Source organism: Canis lupus, chromosome 5 (genome assembly GCF_048164855.1).
Source record: "Canis lupus baileyi chromosome 5, mCanLup2.hap1, whole genome shotgun sequence".
Lineage (NCBI taxonomy): Eukaryota > Metazoa > Chordata > Mammalia > Carnivora > Canidae > Canis > Canis lupus.
In genome coordinates, this window is record NC_132842.1 from 49,677,082 (window position 1) to 49,697,882 (window position 20,801).

The 20,801-nt window shown below is 41.2% G+C and overlaps 1 long non-coding RNA gene and 1 pseudogene across 1 annotated transcript; both read left to right on the top strand.

Annotated features, from left to right (window-relative positions):
* LOC140633695 (stAR-related lipid transfer protein 4 pseudogene) overlaps positions 1–20,801 on the top strand; it is a 316,244-nt pseudogene that overhangs the window by 1,473 nt on the left and 293,970 nt on the right.
* On the top strand, positions 5,050–6,385 carry LOC140632974 (uncharacterized). Its single transcript, XR_012030611.1, has 3 exons — positions 5,050–5,127; positions 6,050–6,146; positions 6,228–6,385. It is a non-coding gene; the product is annotated as an uncharacterized lncRNA (long non-coding RNA).

Consider the following 20,801-nt stretch of genomic DNA (forward strand, 5'->3'; position numbering starts at 1 on the left):
CTTTTCTCTTTCAAGATTTTGTTTCCCAAATACCCTGAGACTAAGCCCTCAGCACCTCCACCTCTGATTTGCTGCTTAGCTATTCCCAGTGCATTATCCCATGGTGTGATCAGTTCTCCATACCCAGGATTATTTCTTTCTATCAAAACTTAACCACCTAACATTTCATTCCCTGGTGGTCCTATTCTCTCCCATGGAGTGGATGAATTTGGTGGGACAAAGGTATTTTTCACTGGTACTGTCTTACTTACTGTATCTTCTCATCCAAAACATTCATTTAGCAGCTGCTTTCAAGGGGTATGATCCACTTCCAAAGAAGTTAACAATGACAAGGCAGTGGGACACTATGCCTGTGCAAGGGTTTTGCCTTCACAAGAACCTTCTCCAGCACTCCTTATATCAACCCAGCAGACAACGTTGTCACCAACCCAAACTTCACATCAACCCTAATTACGAAGCAGCCTTTACAACTGACCTGCCGTAGTACGGGTGACCCAGGGCTCTGCTGACCTGTGGAAGACCCAGATTTGGGGAGGAAGAGAGGAAAGACCTCATGCCAGTGAGTGGAGTCTAGAACTACACTGTCCAACACAGAGGACACTGGCCACATTTCCACCATTGCTTTAAGTTTTATGGAACAGTGCCTGGCTAGCAAGTGAGGAGGACATTACTAAAAGGAAGGTGATTCTTCCCAAGAGGCAACTTCTTCCTGGGCATGCTCAAATCTCCCTCACTTGCTAGAAGACCTAAGGATTATGATCTCTAGTTGAAAAAAAGGTGCATATGTCATTATGGTGGATCCTTAATCTAGAGAATTGGCTCTTATGAAGAAAGACTGTAGTTTACATAGACTTAGTAATAATGATGAGTATCTTTTGTTGTGTATATATATTTATATTTTAAGGACTTAACATATATTTCTAATGCAGTGGTTCTTCAAAGTAAGTATATTAATTTGTACTGTACATATTATAGATAAGGAAATTGGGTTTTGCAGAACACAGAGGAACTTGATTATTTGCAAATGAAGGCAAGGCTACCCAGTGAGTCCTTGAGAACAACTGCCAACCCAGGCCTCTCCTCTGAGCATTTAGTTGTAGTGAAGGCCATCCGAAAAACCTTCCTGGATGAGTTAATGCAGTCTCTTTAATGAATGGTCTTCATAACATCATTTCTCAAATTATGACCCACAAATACTGTGTCATATAAATAGAATTCCCAGATCAAATAAGTTTGGCAGATGTTAGGTTAAAGAGAATTAAACATGCTTATTTATTGCAGAAGTTCTTAGAGCCTTGAATATATTCATATACAGTATGGAGCTATGAAAAAGGAACATGATAGGGAGGGTTTCCAAAAGTTACCTGTCTTCAAAACCATCTTGCAGCAGAGCATTTTGAAAGGTAAGTGTTCTGTGGGACACTCTGAGAAGTGAAGTTCTATGAAAAGGTACTCAGAGGAGAGATATCTAACCAGAGAAAGTGCTTCTCTGTTGCTAGTGATCTCATAATTGGTGCAAATTAAATACTCAATAAATAGAATGAATCTGTTGAACAAAAGAATCTGGAGTTCTTCTGGTCTGGACCCAGGAATCAGGGCCGATTTCTCAGTGTGTGGGAGGGTACTGGATGCCAAGTGTGGTGGTGATGTGATGCTTGTGTGTTCTCTTAGCTTATCTATAAATGGCAGTGCTTTTTAACCTTGAAAGTCATTTTTATCAATACTTACAATGATTAGTTTTGCTTGGAGTTATTCACAGAATAATTTTTGCAGGTGTTTGTAGCCAGCTACAATGTTGAGTTTGATGTTTAGAGTAGGAGCTAGGTCGGCTCAGAGTGACTAGGTCAGAATGCCTGCCAAAGGGCTGGCGAAAGTAAGGGACTAGTAAGACACTCTTTTTTTCTTTTAAGATTTTATTTATTCATTTATTTATTCATAAGAGACACAGAGAGAAGTTAGAGACATAGGCAGAGGGAGAAGCAGGCTCCTCGCAGGGAGCCCGATGTGGGACTTGATCCCAGAACTCTGGGATCATACCCTGAGCCAAAGGCAGACGGTCAACTGTTGAGCCATCCAGGTGTCCCAAGACATTCTTCTTTATCAAAAATGCTTCCTGTGCCACTGTGACCTGACACACAGGCTTCTGCTGTGTGGTTTGTCTTTAGCCTGGCTCGCTGGGTAGGGTGGCCCCCTGGCCCATCTGTGGACATCTCTGGCACAGTGACTGTGTGTGCCTGAGCACACATTATGATGCAGTTTTCTCTTTCCCCATTGACTTGTTGAAACAAAAAGGCAGTAAAACAACACAACCCACACAAAACAGAGTGTGGTAAGCCTCCGACCTTTCATACTAGTCTCCAGGCTCTTTGTCTCGCCAGGCAGATAGCAGGTGGGATGCAAGCTTTCATGCTTTAAGTAACCCTCCAAAAACTCTGGTCCCTTCCATCAAATCTAGCTTCATCATACAGCTCATTTCTTTCATACTAGGTTCTGTTCTCTCTCACAAAATCTCATCTGAGCTAAATGAGCCTACTGGGCTGTTCATGTCATTCTTTCTCTGCCTGAGCACAGTTATGATCCAATTCTCTGTGGACCATAGTGTTTCCTCTTTCCACTCTGGAACGAATCCATAGGAATGAAAGATGCTGCGGTGTATCATTCAGTGGGTATGAGCTCAACAAATCAACAGTCCCCTGGCAGGCAACTCCATTTGATTCATCTTTATCAGTAGTCAAAATGCAATTAGTTAGGAAGCCAACAGAAATTAGTGTGTATGTCACAAAAATGTGTACAAGCATTCTTCGAGTTAGCCCCAAACTCGAAATACCTCACATCTCCCTCCACAGTCTAATGGGCGAGAGGTGGTATATTCACATAGTGGAATATCACATAGCAGAGGCTAAACAAATCAAAGCCACAAGCAACAGCATGTACCCTCTTGTAGCCGTGGTGCAAAAGAAAGACCTAGATTGCATTTATGTACTTTTCAAGGTCAAGCAAAACTAATCTGTGGTATTGAAGGCACTTTGGGAAGGATGACCGAGATAGGACACAAAGGAGTCTTTGGGGTTGTTGATGTGTTTACTCAGTACAGATTCAGTGAACTGTAGACTTGTTGTGTACTCTTCCATGTGTATGTTATCCTCCAATGAAAAGTGTACTTAGATAATGTAAAAAGTATAATTAGGATGCTTGATAGTCCTTTTCCATTTTTCAGAGGGTTTGTAGCTGAAATGCAAGTAGACAAATATAGGAGTTTGTTTCTTCTGGCAAACTCTCCCACTGGGAGGAATGAGTGAGAGTATGGGGTGAGATAGGGGTGTCATTCTTTGAAAATCTCTCCTTAAGAGTGGGAGAAAATATACCCCAGTGGCGTAGATTCTGGTTCTGTTTGTTTCCAAAAGCCTTACTTAACCCAACGGAATGGCACAAATGTAATATTTCAGACTAATAGAATATACATTTTAGGATCTTAACTTTAGAGGGGAACTTCTTATGTCATCCAGATAGGTTCCCAGTTGCCTGGAGACACTTAGTTGGAGAGATTCACAACTAGGTTGTTAATGGTTTGTGGCTGCACATCCATCACCAGCTAAATTATATATTGATTTCTTAGGAAATTAGAAAACCTAAGTAATATTTGATTCATGAGGATTTATGTTGGGTAGTTGGCTTCCACTCTGTATATATTGATGAATACTCTTATTAACTGATTCTTTTTGGGGATGGATACATTTATTAGGCAATGGAAAATTTCTACAAATAAGTATTTTTTTTTTTTTCCTGCTAGAAACACTTATGAGAGAATAAAAACACCCTTGGAGGTTCTTTCATTACAGTGCCGTCAAGGAGATAGAAATAGCTTAAAATAACCAGAACTCATGTTTAAAATCACAAATTCAGCATTCAGCATTGTCAAACCCCTCAAACACACAAGCTCGACTGTCTAAGGGGACTCAACATTAACTTTATCAAAAGTGGATTCGTAGGATATGCCTAATTTGCAAGAAAGCTTTGAGTTCAGAGAACTTGCTTAGTTGAAATTTCATTATGTATAAAGTTTTCAAGTCTGGTTCAAATATTGAAACTCTGCAATTTGCCAGCTGTGGATGGAGGAAAAAGCCTGGCAGTTTTAAATGAGAAGACCAAGGCTGGGTCACCATTCAGGGCCAAACCAGGGCTGTTTACACTTTGGATCATTAAACAGAGACTTCTGAAGTTTATTCATTATGAAGGGATGACGCTTAGTGGTGCTTTAATAATTATTACTAGCATAGTTCTGGGCAAAATTATAAGGTAAATTTTGTTTCTAGATCTGTTTCCCCTATGATGTCCCCCCCTCTTTTTTTTTTTCCACTTTCCTTAGGCTCCACACCCAAGACAGAATTGCTCATGGCCTGCCCTGACTCAAACATGTATGTTCTCTGTTCATTTGTTCTTTGATTCATTCATTCACCCATCTGTATACCGCATAGATAGGTTTATTTAGCATGTGCTACACTAATAGAATAGAATGAGTCTTAAGGAATATATACCCTTTATTTTGGACCATCTAGAAATGATAACTACCCTTTTGGGATTTTATCTGTCAGTGATTATGAAAAGAATTCCAAATTGGTTGATTGAAAAGAATACAAGTATCAATCAGTGGGATTCCTCTCGGTCACATCCAGTGGGCTTTGGGCTTGATTGTGGAAAGAGATCTTTCTTTTCCTCTTCTTTCAGTGTCTGATGTGTTTCACAAAGAAATGTGCCATTAATCAAACCATCTGGTACTTGCCAAAATGGTCTTCCTCAGGACAGCTTAGTCATCTGCTAAGGCTCAAAGCTCCAGAGTGGTGCATGGTGGGCTGTACTGTGTAAGCCGGGTATAGGTCTCCGTGACTTTTCCTTCATCTCTCACCTGTGAGCAAGGCTGACCACAAGGTCAATAACAAAGAGAGTCACTAAGCAGAGACAGTAAAGCAACTTTAGATTTATAGGAAGCCCCAGCAACCCACAAATATGGAGTGGTCCATTCTGAACAGACTTTGAACCCTCTTATTACCTCAGGTTTCAGAGGCTAAGTTGAAGATCCAGCTTCTGTTCTGGTGATCCTGTTGTTGGTCACTCTAGCAGCTTCAGTAGGTAAGTCTCCAGAGAGTGGATGATTCTTGGATGCTGCTTCTGACCTACCTATTTCAAAAGAAGAGTAAGATGATCCCAAGGGAACCAATCACCCTAGCTGACTGGGCCCCACCCTGTGTACCTGTAAATGGAAGAACTCCTCTTTTTGGTTAGGTCTAGAAAATGAAAGAGGGTTATCTTCCCTTGTCCCCCATTTTTGTAAAGTCCCCCTTTCTTTCTCTCCTGAAGTATTTGGTATCTTACCTATGATAGAATCACTGAAATAGGGACTGCGGGGAGCTATGTAATTCATTCCTTTCTCTGTCCTCAAATTATAATGCGGTGAATCCATGTGGGAAGTATCAGTATTGGTTGCAGGTGTTTTATTGAACATCTCAACTCGGTGGAATTCAAATAGAAAGTGGTTTATTTTTCTCCCATCGCCTTCATTTTTTTTTTTTTTAAATTTTTATTTATTTATGATAGTCACAGAGGGAGGGAGAGAGAGAGAGAGAGAGAGAGAGGCAGAGACACAGGCAGAGGGAGAAGCAGGCTCCATGCACCGGGAGCCTGATGTGGGATTCGATCCCGGGTCTCCAGGATCGCGCCCTGGGCCAAAGGCAGGCGCCAAACCGCTGCGCCACCCAGGGATCCCCTCCCATCGCCTTCAAACGTACTCATTTGAATTGACTTTTCTTTTGTATCCTTTAACAACATCTTGTGCAGATTGTCTTCTGTTATTTTCAGATAGCAGAAAGTTTGATTTTTCTCAGTTTATGTTAAATCTTCAGTCCTACACCCAGTTTAGTGCTTACCTCCTCTCTGACCCACAGCCAGCCAGGCCTTAGCTTGAGGGATTTGTATTGATGGTAAAGAAGGTATGGCCTTACCCTCCCTCTCTCCTTCTCTCCTTTCCTTCCTTTTCTGCTTGTGGCTCCTTTAGGGATAGACCAGAAGAGAAATCTCAGAAAACAGCCAAAGTCATCTGCTTTCACTGATGCTGTTGGTATTCTTCCCTGGTTGTCTACGGCTGCTATGTGGTTGGTATCCAAGTACTGGTTCTTTTTTGGGTACATGAGTGGGTCCTTTGGGAAACCTAGTAACTGGCATCTTTAATGCAGAGTTCCCTGACCTGGGGCCAGAAAGAGAAGGGGAAGCCTGAGCATCCACGGTAAGCCAATGTTGTTTAAATCCAAATAGTCTTAATATTCTGTTCTGTGGACCACTGATTCTCCATACTTGCTGCCTCGGAATCACCTGAGTAGCCTTTAAAAGAATACCATTGTCTGGACCCAACCACAGAGATTCTGATTTGATAGGTTAGGCTCAGGTCTGTGATTTTGGAAAAGTTCTTCAGCTTATTTTAATGTGCAACTCTGAGAACCATGGACATAGTGGGAATGGAGGGGATATGGCTAGTGGGTGCCATGGGGATATGGCTAGTGTATCCCTGGTGGCTGGGTCTCTTAGAATGTGAGATACGCAAAGTCATTATTGCTTTCTGCTTTGTGACCACAGCCAAAATTCACAATCAGTAGGAAAATTTCATTCCACATTGAATTTTGAGGTCATTTTTGTGAACCTACCTGGATGTCTTGGTATCTTGGCATCTCCTTCTGTGAGGAGAAGAGTATACAGAAAGAGCTGCAGGTTGCCTTGTACGGATACAGGCTGAGAGGCTTTGACAGATAAATTCTGTGAAATTATACCCCAGTCCAGCAATTTCTGGAGCACTCTGAAGGGATCATGAGCTCATAACATGCTTTTAGTTTCCAATGAAGATTTAACAAAGGTTTTCCTCAGGAAACCACAGGCACGTTCAAGTGACATATTATTTCCTCCCATCAGGCCGTCTCCCCTTTCTCTAACACATTTTACTATGAAATTATGAACTTCAGTATGAAAATAGTATTTCTGTGACTGAGATTTTCATCAGTTCCTGCTACTTACGTTATCCATGAAGTCATTATCCTTTGGTCTTTTGATACAGCGTAATTGTTTTGATAGCAACAGATTTTAGCATCAGAAACTAAGATGATGACTTCAGGCGAGGGATAAATAAGAGGAGCCACTGAGGCTGAGGGGACCGAGTATACTGCTCCAAATGTAATGAAAGCTGCTCTGAAAAAACATGATTCAATGCTGAAGCGGAATCATCCCTAAATAGAAATTCCAATTTTTTTTTCCATGAATCATCAGTGACTTTAAATGCAGTTCTTGTTGGCAACAAATTGACACAGTAAGTTTTGAGTATGGATGCTGCCAAAAAGAAAATGAGTTGCTGACAAAATTAAATGTATGTGGTTCAAGATGGGAACACATTGACCATTTAAAGTTATTCTCTTGTAAGTATGAAAAACAGAGGCCTTGCGGGTAACTTGTGACACTGGGAATGTGAAGTTATACCCTGATCATAGGTACGGACAGAAGTCAACAGGCGCTTGTGGCATCATTTGGTTAGAATGTGAAATTCTCTTTCTCTCCATCTTTTCTTCCAAGAGGCAATTTGGGGGGTGCCTGGGTGCCTTAGTTGGTTGAGCGTCCAACTCCTGATTTTGGCTCAGGTCGTGATCTCAGGATTATGAGATCAAACTTCATGTTGGGCTGTGTGCTCAGTGGGGAGTCTGCTTCTCTCCTCCCTCTCTGTCTGCTCCTGCTTTCTCTCTCAAACCAATCAATCTTAAAAAAAAAAAAAAAAAAAAAGGCAGCTGCCTGTGCTCTACTCTAGGATTTTGATGGATTCCTGTCTCATATTTAGGTCTTTTATCCATTTTGAATTTATCTTTGTGCATGGCATAAGAGAATGGTCTAGTTTCATTCTTCTGTGTGGCTGTCCAATTTTTCATTTATTAAAATGACCATCTTCCATTGGATATTCTTTCTCACTTGGTTGAAGATGAGTTGACCATAGAGTTGAGGGTCCATTTCTGGATTCTCTCTTCTGTTCCATTGACCTGTATGTCTTTTTTTTGTGCCAGTACCACACTGTCTTGATGATCACAGCTTTGTAATAGAGCTTAAACTCGGGCATTGTGATGCCCCCAGCTTTGGTTTTTTTTTTTCAACATTCCTCTGGATATTTGGGGTCTTTTCTGGTTCCATACAAATCTTAGAATTATTTGTTTCAACTCTGTGAAAAATGTTGATGGTATTTTGATAGAGATCACATTGAATGTGTAGATTGCTCTGGGTAGCATAGATGTTTTAACAATATTTATCCTTCCAATCCAAGAACATGGAATGTTTTTCCATCTCTTTGCATCTTCCTCAATTTCTTAAGTGTTCTGTAGGTTTTAGAGTACATATCCTTTACCTCTTTGGTTAGGTTTATTCCTAGGTATTCTATGGTTTTTTGTGCAATTGTAAATGGGATCGACTCCTTAATTTCTCTTTCTTCAGTCTCATTGTTAATGTATAGAAATGCAACTGATTTCTGTGCATTGATTTTTGTACTCTACCACACTGGTGAATTTCTGTATGAGTTCTAGCAATTCATGAGTGAAGTCTTTGGGTTTTCCACATACGGTATCATGTCATCTATGAAGAGTGAGAGTTTGACTTCTTCTTTGCCAATTTGAATGCCTTTTATTTTTTTGTTGTTGTCGTCATCATCTGATTGCTGAGGGTAGGACTTCTAGTACTGTGTTGAACAACAGTGGTGAGAGTGGACATCCCTGTTATGTTCCTGACCTTAGGGGAAAAGCTCTCAGTTTTTCAACATTGAGAATAATATTAGCTGTGGGCTTTTCATAGATGGCTTTTATGATATTGAACTATGTTCCCTCTATCCACTTTGAAGTGTTTTAATCAAGAAAGGATGCTATATTTTGTTAAATGCTTTTTCTGTGAGGATGAGGAGAAAGGGGAACCCTCTTGAATTGTTGGTGGGGATGCAAACTTGGAATTGCCTCAGGAAGTTAAACATAGAGCTGCCGTACGACCCAGCAATTGCACTACTGGGTATTTACCCCAAAGATACTGATGTAGTGAAATGCCGGGACACCTGCACCTCATCGTTCATAGCAGCAATGTCCACAATAGCCAAACTGTGGAAGGAGCCATAATGTCTTTTGACAGATGAATGAATAAAGAAGATGTGGTCTATATATACAATGGGATATTACTCAGCCATCAGAAATGATGAATACCTACCATTTAAATCGACATGGATGGAACTGGAGGTTATTCTGCTGAGTGAAATAAGTCAATAGGAGAAAGACAATTATCATATAGTTTTACTCATACGTGGAATATAGGAAATAGTGAAAGGGACCATAAAGGAAGGAGGGGAATGGGGCAAAACCAGAGAGGACCATGAAAGACTTTTAACTTTGGGAAACAAACTGAGGGTTGCTGAAGGGGAGGTAGGTGGGGGAATATGGGGTCTGTGGGGGAGGGACATGGAGGAGGGCATGTGATGTGATGAGCACTGGGTGTTACACACAACTGATGGATTATTGAAAACTACATCTGAAACTAATGATGTAGTATATGTTGACAAAATGAATTTAAATAAAAAATAAAAGTGAGATGAGCCAGCCAGTCTGTACCTATGCTTCTTCACAGCGTGAATGTTCTACGAATTTCTGACCTGTCGCTTGTCCATCATTGTGTATTATGCAGGAAAATCATGATCTAGCTTATTTTCTGCTTACCATCTTCTCAGTTTTGGCCCTTTGGAGATGCTCATTAAGAGCTAAGAAGAGTGACTGAGCAGATAAATTTTAATTGTGGGTTATCCATGATTTTGTAACAGAGGTGGCTAATTATGAATCAAAATACATGCATTCCTTTCCATAGTATAGAATTCATCAGTGCTCTTGAACTTAAGAATGTCTCTGTGACTCGTTTCTGCCAGAATATAAGAATTAATTGGTGCCACTTTTGAGCTAAAGTGGAGAGGAAGGAGTATGCCGCCTTCACGGTGCTGGATGTCAATGCGCAGAGCAACCTTGGAAGCCTAGGTTGGAAACAGCTGATATTTTGTTAGCCTGATTCCTTGAATGACTATGTGAAACACAGCACTATGTCCACCAGGAAAAAAAATTAAGTATATATGTATGTATGTATTATGTGTATACATTTTAGACAATCACCTTGCAATTGTCCTTTTGTAAACCCATGATCTTTTAAAATTTGTATGTTTTACTTATTACTCAAATACCTATTTAAAAGCATCAGGATTTTGGACTTTTGTGTTTCATATATAATAAATGTTAATATTATATATTTCATGTCATTTATTATTGTTAATATTTAAACCCCTTTCCCTTTATACTAGAGAACCAATCTGTAAACTCTCCTTAATATTTTTGCAACCGTAGGAGTAGTATCACATGCTGTTTGTGTGTGTGTGTTTCTTCTTTATAAATAAATGGTAATGTGTTTTTCTGGGCCTTGAACAGTCAGTGACAATTTTCAATGTCTGGTAAACCATTTGTTAACAAAGTTAAATTTTTAATTTTCTCTCTTTTTTTCAACCTTCTTTTGACCCCTTTCATCCATTTCTCTTACTCCTCAACCCTCCAGCCTCAATCTGTTTCATTTATGAGGGTTTTTTTTATTCCATATTTATGGAAGATTATATAGTATTTGTCTTTCTCTGACTCATTACACTTCACATAATGCCCTCGAAGTCCATCCATGTTATCACAAATGGTAAGAATTTCATTCTTGTTTGTGGCTCAGTATTACCCCACTCTGTGTGTGTGTGTGTTTGTGTATGTATTCCATTGTGTGTTAAACCAGGAATATTGGGGCATTTATTTCTCATAAATATTACCCTGACCAATATAACTTGAAATATTATTTCTGTTATTATTTTTCTTCTCTTCGGAACTCTGAGAGAACCTTTGTATTTCACAGGTGGCATATTACCATTATGATCTGGTTAAACTGTGGAAGATTAGTAAGATAGTAAATTTATGTTGGAAGGTTGGAGAATGCTGGTCTGTTTTCCAGAGGCATGCATTTCATTTCCCTGAGACTGATACAGAATTGGGGTGGAAGTTGAGAAGCTGAGGGGATTCAGTTCCACCAGGGTGCAGCCACTCTCCTCCCACTGGAGGCAGAACCAAGATTGGGATGGCACACGGGCAACCATGGATGCTAGACACTGACAGCCTTTGAATGAACCAGGCAAACGTGGGGCCTCCTCAACTCTCTGGGCTATGTAAGCTCCAGTGTTATTTGTTTGTTTGCTTGCCTTCTTGCTTATTTTTGATCACTTTTTCAGGTATTATTGGCTTCTGATTGATCTGTTTCTTATTATCAACCTTGGCCCATTGAAACTTGAATTGGATTTTAATTTTATTTAAAAAATAAAGCAATGTGGCATTGCTTGCACTCAGGGTGTCATCGGTCCCAGTTATAAATGGGCCAACAATCCCTGTGGTTGCCATATTGGTACATGAATAATGCATAGCATTCACTTGTGGAAGGCTGTAGTCTACTAGGCCAGTGTACCTCATAAGCTAAGCAGATAGTGTCACTTTTGCTTTGTAGATTAGTTCAGGACATTTAAATTCCACATGCATACTTTTCTATGGTGTTACACTGTATGTATATAGCTACATATATGGTGGTGTGTGTGTGTGTGTGTGTGTGTGTGTATGAGAGAGAGAGATAAATATATGTATGATGCTTGGGTCACTTTATCTCCAAACTCCCAGCCCTGTTTAGTGTATGCTAATACCAGTTCAAGAAGAATAGATTTAGTAAAATACATCGACCCTTACTGTATTGGAGTAAAGACTGCACACTGCTCACTAAATCTGACCAAAGCAACTTTCAAGGTTACTTGTATCCCTGTTACCATCTTGGCTTGCCTACTTAGGCATTGACTATATCTAGAAAATCATATGTGCAAAAATTTTGGAAAAATGTGCACCTTGGGGCTCCTGGGTGGCTCAGTTGATTGGGTATCTGCCTGTGGCTCAGGTCATGATCACAGGGTCCTGGGATCAAGCTCCACATCCCACTTCCTGGTCAGTGGGGAATCTGCTACCTCTGTCTCTGCAGTTCCCCCTGCTTGTGCTCGATCTCATGCTCTCTCTCTCTGTGTCAAATAAATAAGTAAAATCTTTTAAAAAATATGCACCTTACATGTTAAATAGGGGATTCAAATACTTTTAAGTAGAGAGTAATGATGAGAAAGAAAACCAGTTACATTGGAAGAAGGGAGAGAGATATCACGGCTAACCAGGACAAATAGAAAATGTGAAGTAGTGGATTTCGGGATGCTGGTCTAGACACCATGATCTTAGTTAGATTCAGGAAAAATAAGCAAGGAGAGAAGGCAGGTGTAATGGTTTGCATTCTTCTAACCACAGTAATGGGATGAATGAGGGTAGCTTACTCCACGCAGAGCAGAGGGTTTAGTTGCATATATCTTACTTCTTTGGGGCCAGAAATGCTCCTCCTACCTTATCCTAATGGATTTATATTGAGGGAAAAATTACATTAAAATGCCATTAAAGGTAATCGGAAGTGGTGCTGCACGTAGTCTAGCTAGGTCCATCATAGAGATCTGGGGAGAAGGGTTGGTGGGGTTTGTAGCATAGGCAGAGGGTCATGAAGGGAAGGGATTCGGAGGTGTATTTAGGGGTCAGCTTCTGTCCTGCAGGCTCGGGGGAGCTGCCACTAGTGCTGCCCTGTTGCTCCTTCCACTGCTTTTTGTCCTGTCCCGCAACCAGGACATCATGTAGCTGCCTTTCTGCATTAGCTCCCTGTTTCAGTTGGGAAAGGACAGGGATTGCAAAGCATGGAGCAGCTTCCTCTTGGTGCTCTGGGAAACTCGGCCCCGGGTTTGTAGCAATCGAGGCAGCCTGCTGCTTACATTGCTTTCTTCACCTTTACCACACAGGGAGGGCACGAAAACAGCCAAGGACAACTTGCATCGAGATATCAGCTCCTCTTGAAGGCAAGGACTTACCTACTTTGGTGCGTCAGCAACACCTAGGAGAGTACCAGGCATGTAATACACGTTCCATGACTTCAAATGAATGAACATTTGGCTGAACGAAGCAATGAAGTACCTGGGAGGAAAATGGGACCTATGTCTGCATGTGCTTCCTGGGGTGCAGCTATCTATGAGCTGATACAAACTTGATGTTGAGAAAGCGAAGTCATCAACATAATATGATAAAATCACCTGTTGTTTTCTACTAGGTCCTGCAGAGTTGGGCATGGGATGAAGATAAGGGGCAGGAAATGAATTCCTTGACTGGTAATGCCAGTTGGGCTGGAAAAGTTGCCTTTTCTCTAGTTGGGCAAAGGGCAACCCCAATTCCCATTTTTTTCTAGGGAAACATCAGTTGTTTTGAGGGATTCTCTGCCTCCTGGAGGTGAGAACTAGGACTAAACAAACACACACAAAAAGGCAACAACAACAAAAACCAATTTCTATGAACAAAATCAAAGATCGAAATTTAGTTTAACCAGAAAGCAATTCTGTAGTCCCTTTGGCTTAGAGCAGAAGTGCTCTTTTGATTTGATTTATGTAATATTCATTCGCTTTCTGTTATTTCCTCTTTATTTGGCCTCCTTTTCTGAAAGCATTCCGGCGATGCTTGAATTATTTATTAAAAAAGGTAATTTCTGGTATCTAAATAAATTTGGGGATCAAATCTCTGGCTTTTCACTGCATATTTTAAGTACCAAATGCTTTTGGGGCCAGTGTCGGTGATCTAGTTCTTTTCAGTCTTCGATATAAACAGTAGTTCTTAGGTGCAGGACCCACATTCTCTAGTGTTAATGGAGAACCGTGAACTCCAGTAGGAATATAGTAATTTTAGGTGGGGGAAGAGCTCTCCATGCTCTTAGTGAAGGAAACCTGAAAACTTCCCATCTGAGATAAGCAAGTGTGTGATTTATAGATTTGGGTCAATTTGATTATCTATTTGAATGTGAGAGGAATGGCTTTTTTTGGTGGATATTGAATTAGATTAATTAGTTTAAAATGCATTACTCAGTATCTATTATGTGCCAGGCATTGTGCTGGGGGCTTTGGGCACAGCCATGGTTAGGCCACAGTCCTTATATTATTATGGTTTATTTGTGTGTTCTTGGATTTTTGTAGGTGGAGGCAAGAGGCTTTTCATTTCATGTTTAAAATTCTTGAGGATAAAATAAAATAAAATAAAATAAAATTCTTGAGGATATATATTTGAAAGGAATATGGAAAAAAGACACTATTTTCCTTAAGTGAGAAAGTTCAAACAGGAGGATAAAAACTCAGGTTTCAGAGCCATGGGCTTGCTGGGTCACCTTGCACACGCTTTCTTCTCTCAAAGCCCCTTTCCCTTTGACAGCCTCGTCCTAGGGAGCTCATAATTGTTTGCATATTGTCTTGAAATCCTCAGAAGCTAGCTGTTGTAAGTGTCAAATGATACTCAAAAGATAAAGGATCTGAGGCTACTGTTGGTTTTTCTTTTCCTTATGCAAATACCTGTCATTTCTCAGGGCCGATAAGTAGACCCCGGAAACTGCCAAAGATTTGTTGATACAGATTTCTTGCTTTGTGGTTTGGATTCTTTGAGATGATTTTTTGTTATTTCTCATTGTTTACTTTCAGCTGGTGACCGGATTTTTTCTTTCTATCTTTTGATTATTTATTTTATAGTTATGATGTTGAAAGCATGAAGCAGATGCTAAGAATTTTCCATTGTTTCATTTCTGGTTCCATGTCCTGGGCAAATTAACCAGAGTAATTACACCATTGGGGGGAGTGGAGTGTGTGTGTGTGTATGTGTGATAAACATTTACCGATGATCTTACTGAAATCTGTCTCTTGTGGATTGACTTCAGAATGTGTTTTGGAACTCGCTATGTAATACTATTAGATTAATTATAACTCTGTATCGGTGATCTTGTCAGCCTCTGTGCTTGCCATCGTTAAAAATAAGGATCACAAGTTTGTGATGATGTGCCCTTTTGAACAAATTAAATTGTCTAAGCTCATTGGAAGTTGTCTTTATAGGATCAGAGATTCTTGAGTTGAAAGCATTCTTAGTCCATAGGCCATAAACTGCTAATAAAAGAGGGGCCAGTAGACGTAAGCAAGTATAATGGAGAGTCATGAGTGTAAAGTAAAATAACTCCTATAAATGAAAGAGAACACCAGGGCTTTGCAAGTTAAAATCTTCTCACTTTTGATAGAAATGTGGACTTAAGAAATATTTTTCAACAACACAAAATAATCGTTCATATATAACATTACACATCAACGCTGAACCAGGGTACTCCTAGCCACTAGAAACTCCAGGTTTTCTAATGAAAGGAAGTTGTGCTAGGAGCATGTTGTCTTTCTCCTAGACGGGTGTGACCTGGGCAGCACGCCGTGGGTGGATGCTGGGGTGAGTTTACAGCCAAGGACTTCCCAATACCTGTCGAGTGGTGCTGGGGATTGCACAGCAGGAAATCCTTTCTGGGGACACTGGAGTCACTTTCCTCCCAGGTCTTTTCATTCTCTCCCATATTTCTTCCATTCTGACCTTTCTTCTCTCACACACATCCACAGTGGAAGAGGAAGAAGAGAGAGGAAGTAGAGAGGAAGCAGGGGGTGCTGGCATTCTGAGTGCTCTGGGCTTCCACACCACACTTCATTCAGCTGGGCTTCCAAGGTCTGAGCTCTAAGAAGAGCTACCTAGTAGCTTCCTTTTCCTTTTCCTTTTCCTTTCCTTCCTTTATTTTTATTTTTTGAACATAGTTGACATGCAATGTTACATTAGTTTTAGGTGTACGGCAGTGATTGGAAAAGTCTATGCATTACACTATATTTACCACAAGTGTATACCATCTGCTCCGATACATCACAATTACAGCATTTCTGACCCATATTCCCTGTGCTGTGCCTTTTATTTCTGTGGCTTATTCATTGCATACTGGAAGCCTGTCACTCCCACTCCTCTTCACCCATTTTGCCCAACCCACACTCCCCTTGCCATTAGCAACCATTAGTTCTCTGTATTTATGTCTGATTGTACTTCTTGTTTACTTATTTGTTTTTTTTTTGTCTGTTTAGATTCCACATATGAATGAAATAGTAGGGTATTTGTCTCTCTCAATCTGACTTATTTCACTTAGCTAACACCCTCCAGGTCCATCCATGTTGTCTCCTCCTTTTTTATGACTCTGTAGTATTCCTGTGTGTGTGTGTGTGTGTCTCTGTGTGTGTGTATCTCACATCTTCCTTATCCATTCGTCTGTGGATGGACATTTTGGTTGCTTCCGTATCTTGGCTACTGAAAGTAATGCCGCAGTAAACATGGGTGCATATATCTTTTCGAATTAGTGTTTTCATTTTCTTTGGTCAAGTACTTATAATATTGAATCATGATATTTCTATTTTGACTTTTTTTGGGAATCTCCAAGGACAACCTACTGAGTGGGAGAAGATTTGTACCTGATGTGTCTGATAAGCTACATCAGTGAGTGACTTTTCTGTGTCAGAAAGTGCTATGGTCTGAATATTTGTGCCCCCCTCCATATGTTGAAGTCCTCACCCCCAAAGTTGACGGTAATAGGAGGTGGGGCCTTTGGGAGATGACTAAGTTCTGGAGGAGAGTCCTCATGAGTAGGATTAGTGCCTTTATGAAAGAATCCCAAGAGAGATTCCCAGCCTCTTCCCCCTCGTGAAGATAAACGAAGTCTGTGATTTGGAGGAAGGCCTTCACCTGGCCATTCTGGCACCTGGATCTCACACTTCCAGCCTCTAGAACTGTGAGCAATGCATTTTTTTGTGTGTGTGTAGCTACCCAGTCTGTGGTATTTTGTTACAGCATCTGAACACACTACAGTAGGGAGCTTGGAACCACATTCTTCTAACTGGAAGAGGGTAGTCCGCTCCTCCCCACACTGTGATCGATGGGCCAGGAAGCACCGTCTGCTCACAGTCCTTTCTCAGAAGAGTGGTCCCAGGCTAAGTGTTCCTATAGAAAGTGGGTTTGCCTTGTGTTGAGTGACTTTGCCATTTGGTCACAGCAGACCCATGCTGGGAGAGCTCATTCAGGCCCCTAGTGCCTACTACCTTCTACACGTTGATGACTCTCAGAATTGTCTCTCTGGGTTAGATCATTGTCCTGAGGAGAACTCTTCTATCGTCGTGTCTACACGTTAGGTGCCTAGTGGGTATCTCCGTGTTGGTGTCCCACTGGTATCTTCAGGTCACCATGTTCAAACATAAACTCATCCTCTTTCTCCTCAAACCTGCTCTTTTTTCTTAAAGTTCAATATTTATGTATGTATGTATGTATGTATTTATTATTGTATTTATTTATTCATGGAGACACAGAGAGAGAGAGAGAGAGAGAGAGAGAGAGAGAGAGAGGCAGAGACACAGGCAGAGGGAGAAGCAGGCCCCATGCAGGGAGCCCGATGTGGGACTCGATCCCTGGTCTCCAGGATCAGGCCCTGGGCTGAAGGCGGCGCTAAACCGCTGAGTCACGGGGGCTGCCCTGTTCAATCTTTTTAAATGTCATAGCCATTCACTCCGTAACCTATAGCCAGATGCCCTAGTGTCATGTTTGACTTCTTTCTCTCTCTCACTGTGACAATTAATCAGTTGCCAAGAGTCACTGATAGCACCTCCCAGCAATCTTGCACAGCTAGGTACCTCCTCCTCTGTATATTTGCACCTACCTCATGTCTTGTCCCCCCACTTCCAGTCTTTGGAATTCCCTACCTGGCATCCCTGCTTCCATTCAATCTGCTTGAATCTTCTCAACACCAGTCAGAGTGATTTTCCTTGAATGTAAGTGTAATCACATCACTTTTCTGCCTCAAACCCTTGAATGGCTCCTTTTGTGTTTATTGATAACTCTGTTGGCTGCAGCCTTAGTTCTCTTGACTACCCAGTCATGCTTCATACTCTGGTCCCACCAAACTTACCTCATGTACTTTTTTTGTCATCAATGCCAGGTAGATTATTGTGTGCAGACCCTTTCTATTTTGTTCTTCCTGCATTAGGATCACCTCCTAAACACGAATGGACATTGGGCCATTAGAAATGTCACTTCCTCCAGGAGCTATTTTGTGACCCACCAAGTCTGGGCCAGGCACCTTATAATTGCTTTAGAGCACTATGTCCTTCTCAGACTTTTATACTTGTTTATTGTGTTTGTATTTGTTTATCATTTTTCATGTTTGCTTCCCTCTCTTGCCTGCTTTAAGCTTTGTGAAGGCAGGGATCTTGTTTATCCTATTCAGTATTCTGGTCATATCCCCAGTGCCTGGGCAGGTAACAGACACATGGTAGGTATTGAGTGAATATTTGTTGAAATCATTAATTGAAAGGCCACTTTATATCGGCTGAATTTACAAGAACTGGGGACATGATGGTGTTCTGTTTTTGACCAGATCAAGCCTGTGGTCTTAAAACGTACAAATTTGAGATACAATAGATAAAGCAGCTAGAAGCTATGGACTGTTGTTTCTGGTGGGGTGAGGAGATGCCCTGGGCTCCCAGAGTTGCTGCTCTACCTGAATCATGACAGATTTTGGTTCCGGTTCTTGACGATGCTTCTGCTTTCTCATGATGTTGGACATTCGGCCTCAGAGTGCCTCTTTGGTAGATGAGATGTTTTCTCTTGCCTCCTCACTCTTCAACTATCCTTACACTGTACTTCCAAAATAGGATATAACTGGGGGGGGGGGGAGACATTACTGGGGCCTATTTATTTTTGTTATCTAAAAAGAGTTCAATATACAATATACCTGTGCTCGTTTTCTTTTACCCTTGTTTAAACAATGTCCATTTTTTATGTAGTCTAATGCCTAATGATACTGATGAACACCTCTGTGCCTTCCTATCTCTGTCACCAGGTACCTACTGTCAGTGCACAGTAATATACTAGACTCCTGAAATCATTCCAAACTTAGTTTTTTTGAAAAAAAAAGGCACAGTATTCTATGATTAATCTTTGCCCTATCTTTTCTGTTCTCCCAGTGCCTTGACAAATACTTATTCTTTGCTTGGCTCTGTTTTATCTTAGGCTGGTCCTCACTTCACGCTGGATGAGATTAATGTTTCTCTCTACCCCCTCCACTGCAAATAAAATCCCTCAGGTCAGCACTCCTTGACTTAGTAGGTAATCCCTAGAGGCTTCTAGAAATATAAAGGAGAACATACTGGCCAAGGACAACCATGAGACAGACTAAAGTTGCCACATATATATTTTGCATGCCATAGGGCAGTGTGATTAAAAGAAAAGCTAGAGATATAAACTACCTAGTTTTGTGCTGGCCACGGAGATTTTCTAAACACAGTTGCGTTCATTCTTCTTTCTTCTTCCTCCTTCTCCTCCTCCTCCTCCTCCTCCTTCTTTCTTCTTTCTTCTTCTTCCCCTCCAGCCATCAGCAGCAGTGATAAACCACAAATGACAGAAGCATGTGACAACTATTGTTGCTGATCCTGAAGAAGGCGATCTCACAGTCAGTATGGTTGAATATATGCTTTCTATACTCAAGTGGCTCCTGTGGTAGATGACACATGGGCAGCACTCATAAAGCCGTTCCATTGGAATGCTGGGGTGGAAACCCCATTGTGGTTCACATGGAACCATTACAGACTCAGATTGCTGGAGACTGATGCCCAGGTTTCTATTTTAGAGGATGCAATTGGTATTCTGTTGCTCCAAGACCTATGGCCTAGCTGAGTCTTGTGGGTTTTTTTCCTCTTCTGTTGCCTAAAATCTTTCCCCTCCTAAGAGCATCGTAGTAGGTCCATTATCTTGTTGCCCCTGGAAGTAGTCTGGTGGGACTACAGTCAGGTGCACTGACCTTCTCGAGCCAAGAGGTGGGATTTGATCCAACTTAAACCTACTGCATCTTCCTCCCTTGAAGAAAGAACCTTAAATAGAGGAACAAAGAACCAAATGTGGTTGGAATCCATGTATCCCAGTGGCATGCAGGTCTTGTCGAAGATCATTCCTGACCTCCTCCTCCTCAGCCCCTGGAGCACTTGGGTTCTGCCTATGTCTAAGTCTTTTCTTCAGTTTTTTGGATCATCTTCTAATAAACAAATTCATTTATTCTGGGCAGCCAGTTTCTGTTGCCTGCCACCAAAGAAGGCGAGCTGTTCTAAAGACCTGCCTGAGCTACAGGCCTGCCACCCAGACAGTAGCCCCCAGTCTGCCTGTACTCCTGTAAGAACAGGAGGGACAATTCTGTCTCATAGTCTGGGCTCTAGAAGTGATGGGAGTGAAGTGAAGTTTCTCATATCTTGTCAGAGGCTGATCCTTGGTGGGTTATAAACTCTTTTAATAATTAACTTGACTCCACAGCAGCATAGTAGAGCTTGCAAATAGCAGGTGCTCAGTGAATGTTAAGTTAATTGAGTTGTTGAGAGGCCCCAAACCTGAGTTCTAGTGGTGCCTCTGGCACTATTAGCAATGGGAACTTCATTTCATCTTGGTTTCCCTTTCTTTCTGAATAAAATGGAATCATAATATCTGTCGCCTCTACTTCTTAAAGTTGTCCAGAGGGTAAACTGATGCAATGCATGAGGGAGGATTTGGCACCTGCTAAAACATTGAGAAAGCAGTTGGGAAAATAAGACATGAGGTCTAGCTTTGGGCCTCCCAAGGTCCACTCAATGTGGACAAGCCCCTTGCTCCTTGGCCCTCAGTTTCCTGATTTACAAAGAGGGGAGTTTAGACCATGTGATTTTGAAGTTCTCTTTGACTTGTAACTTTCTA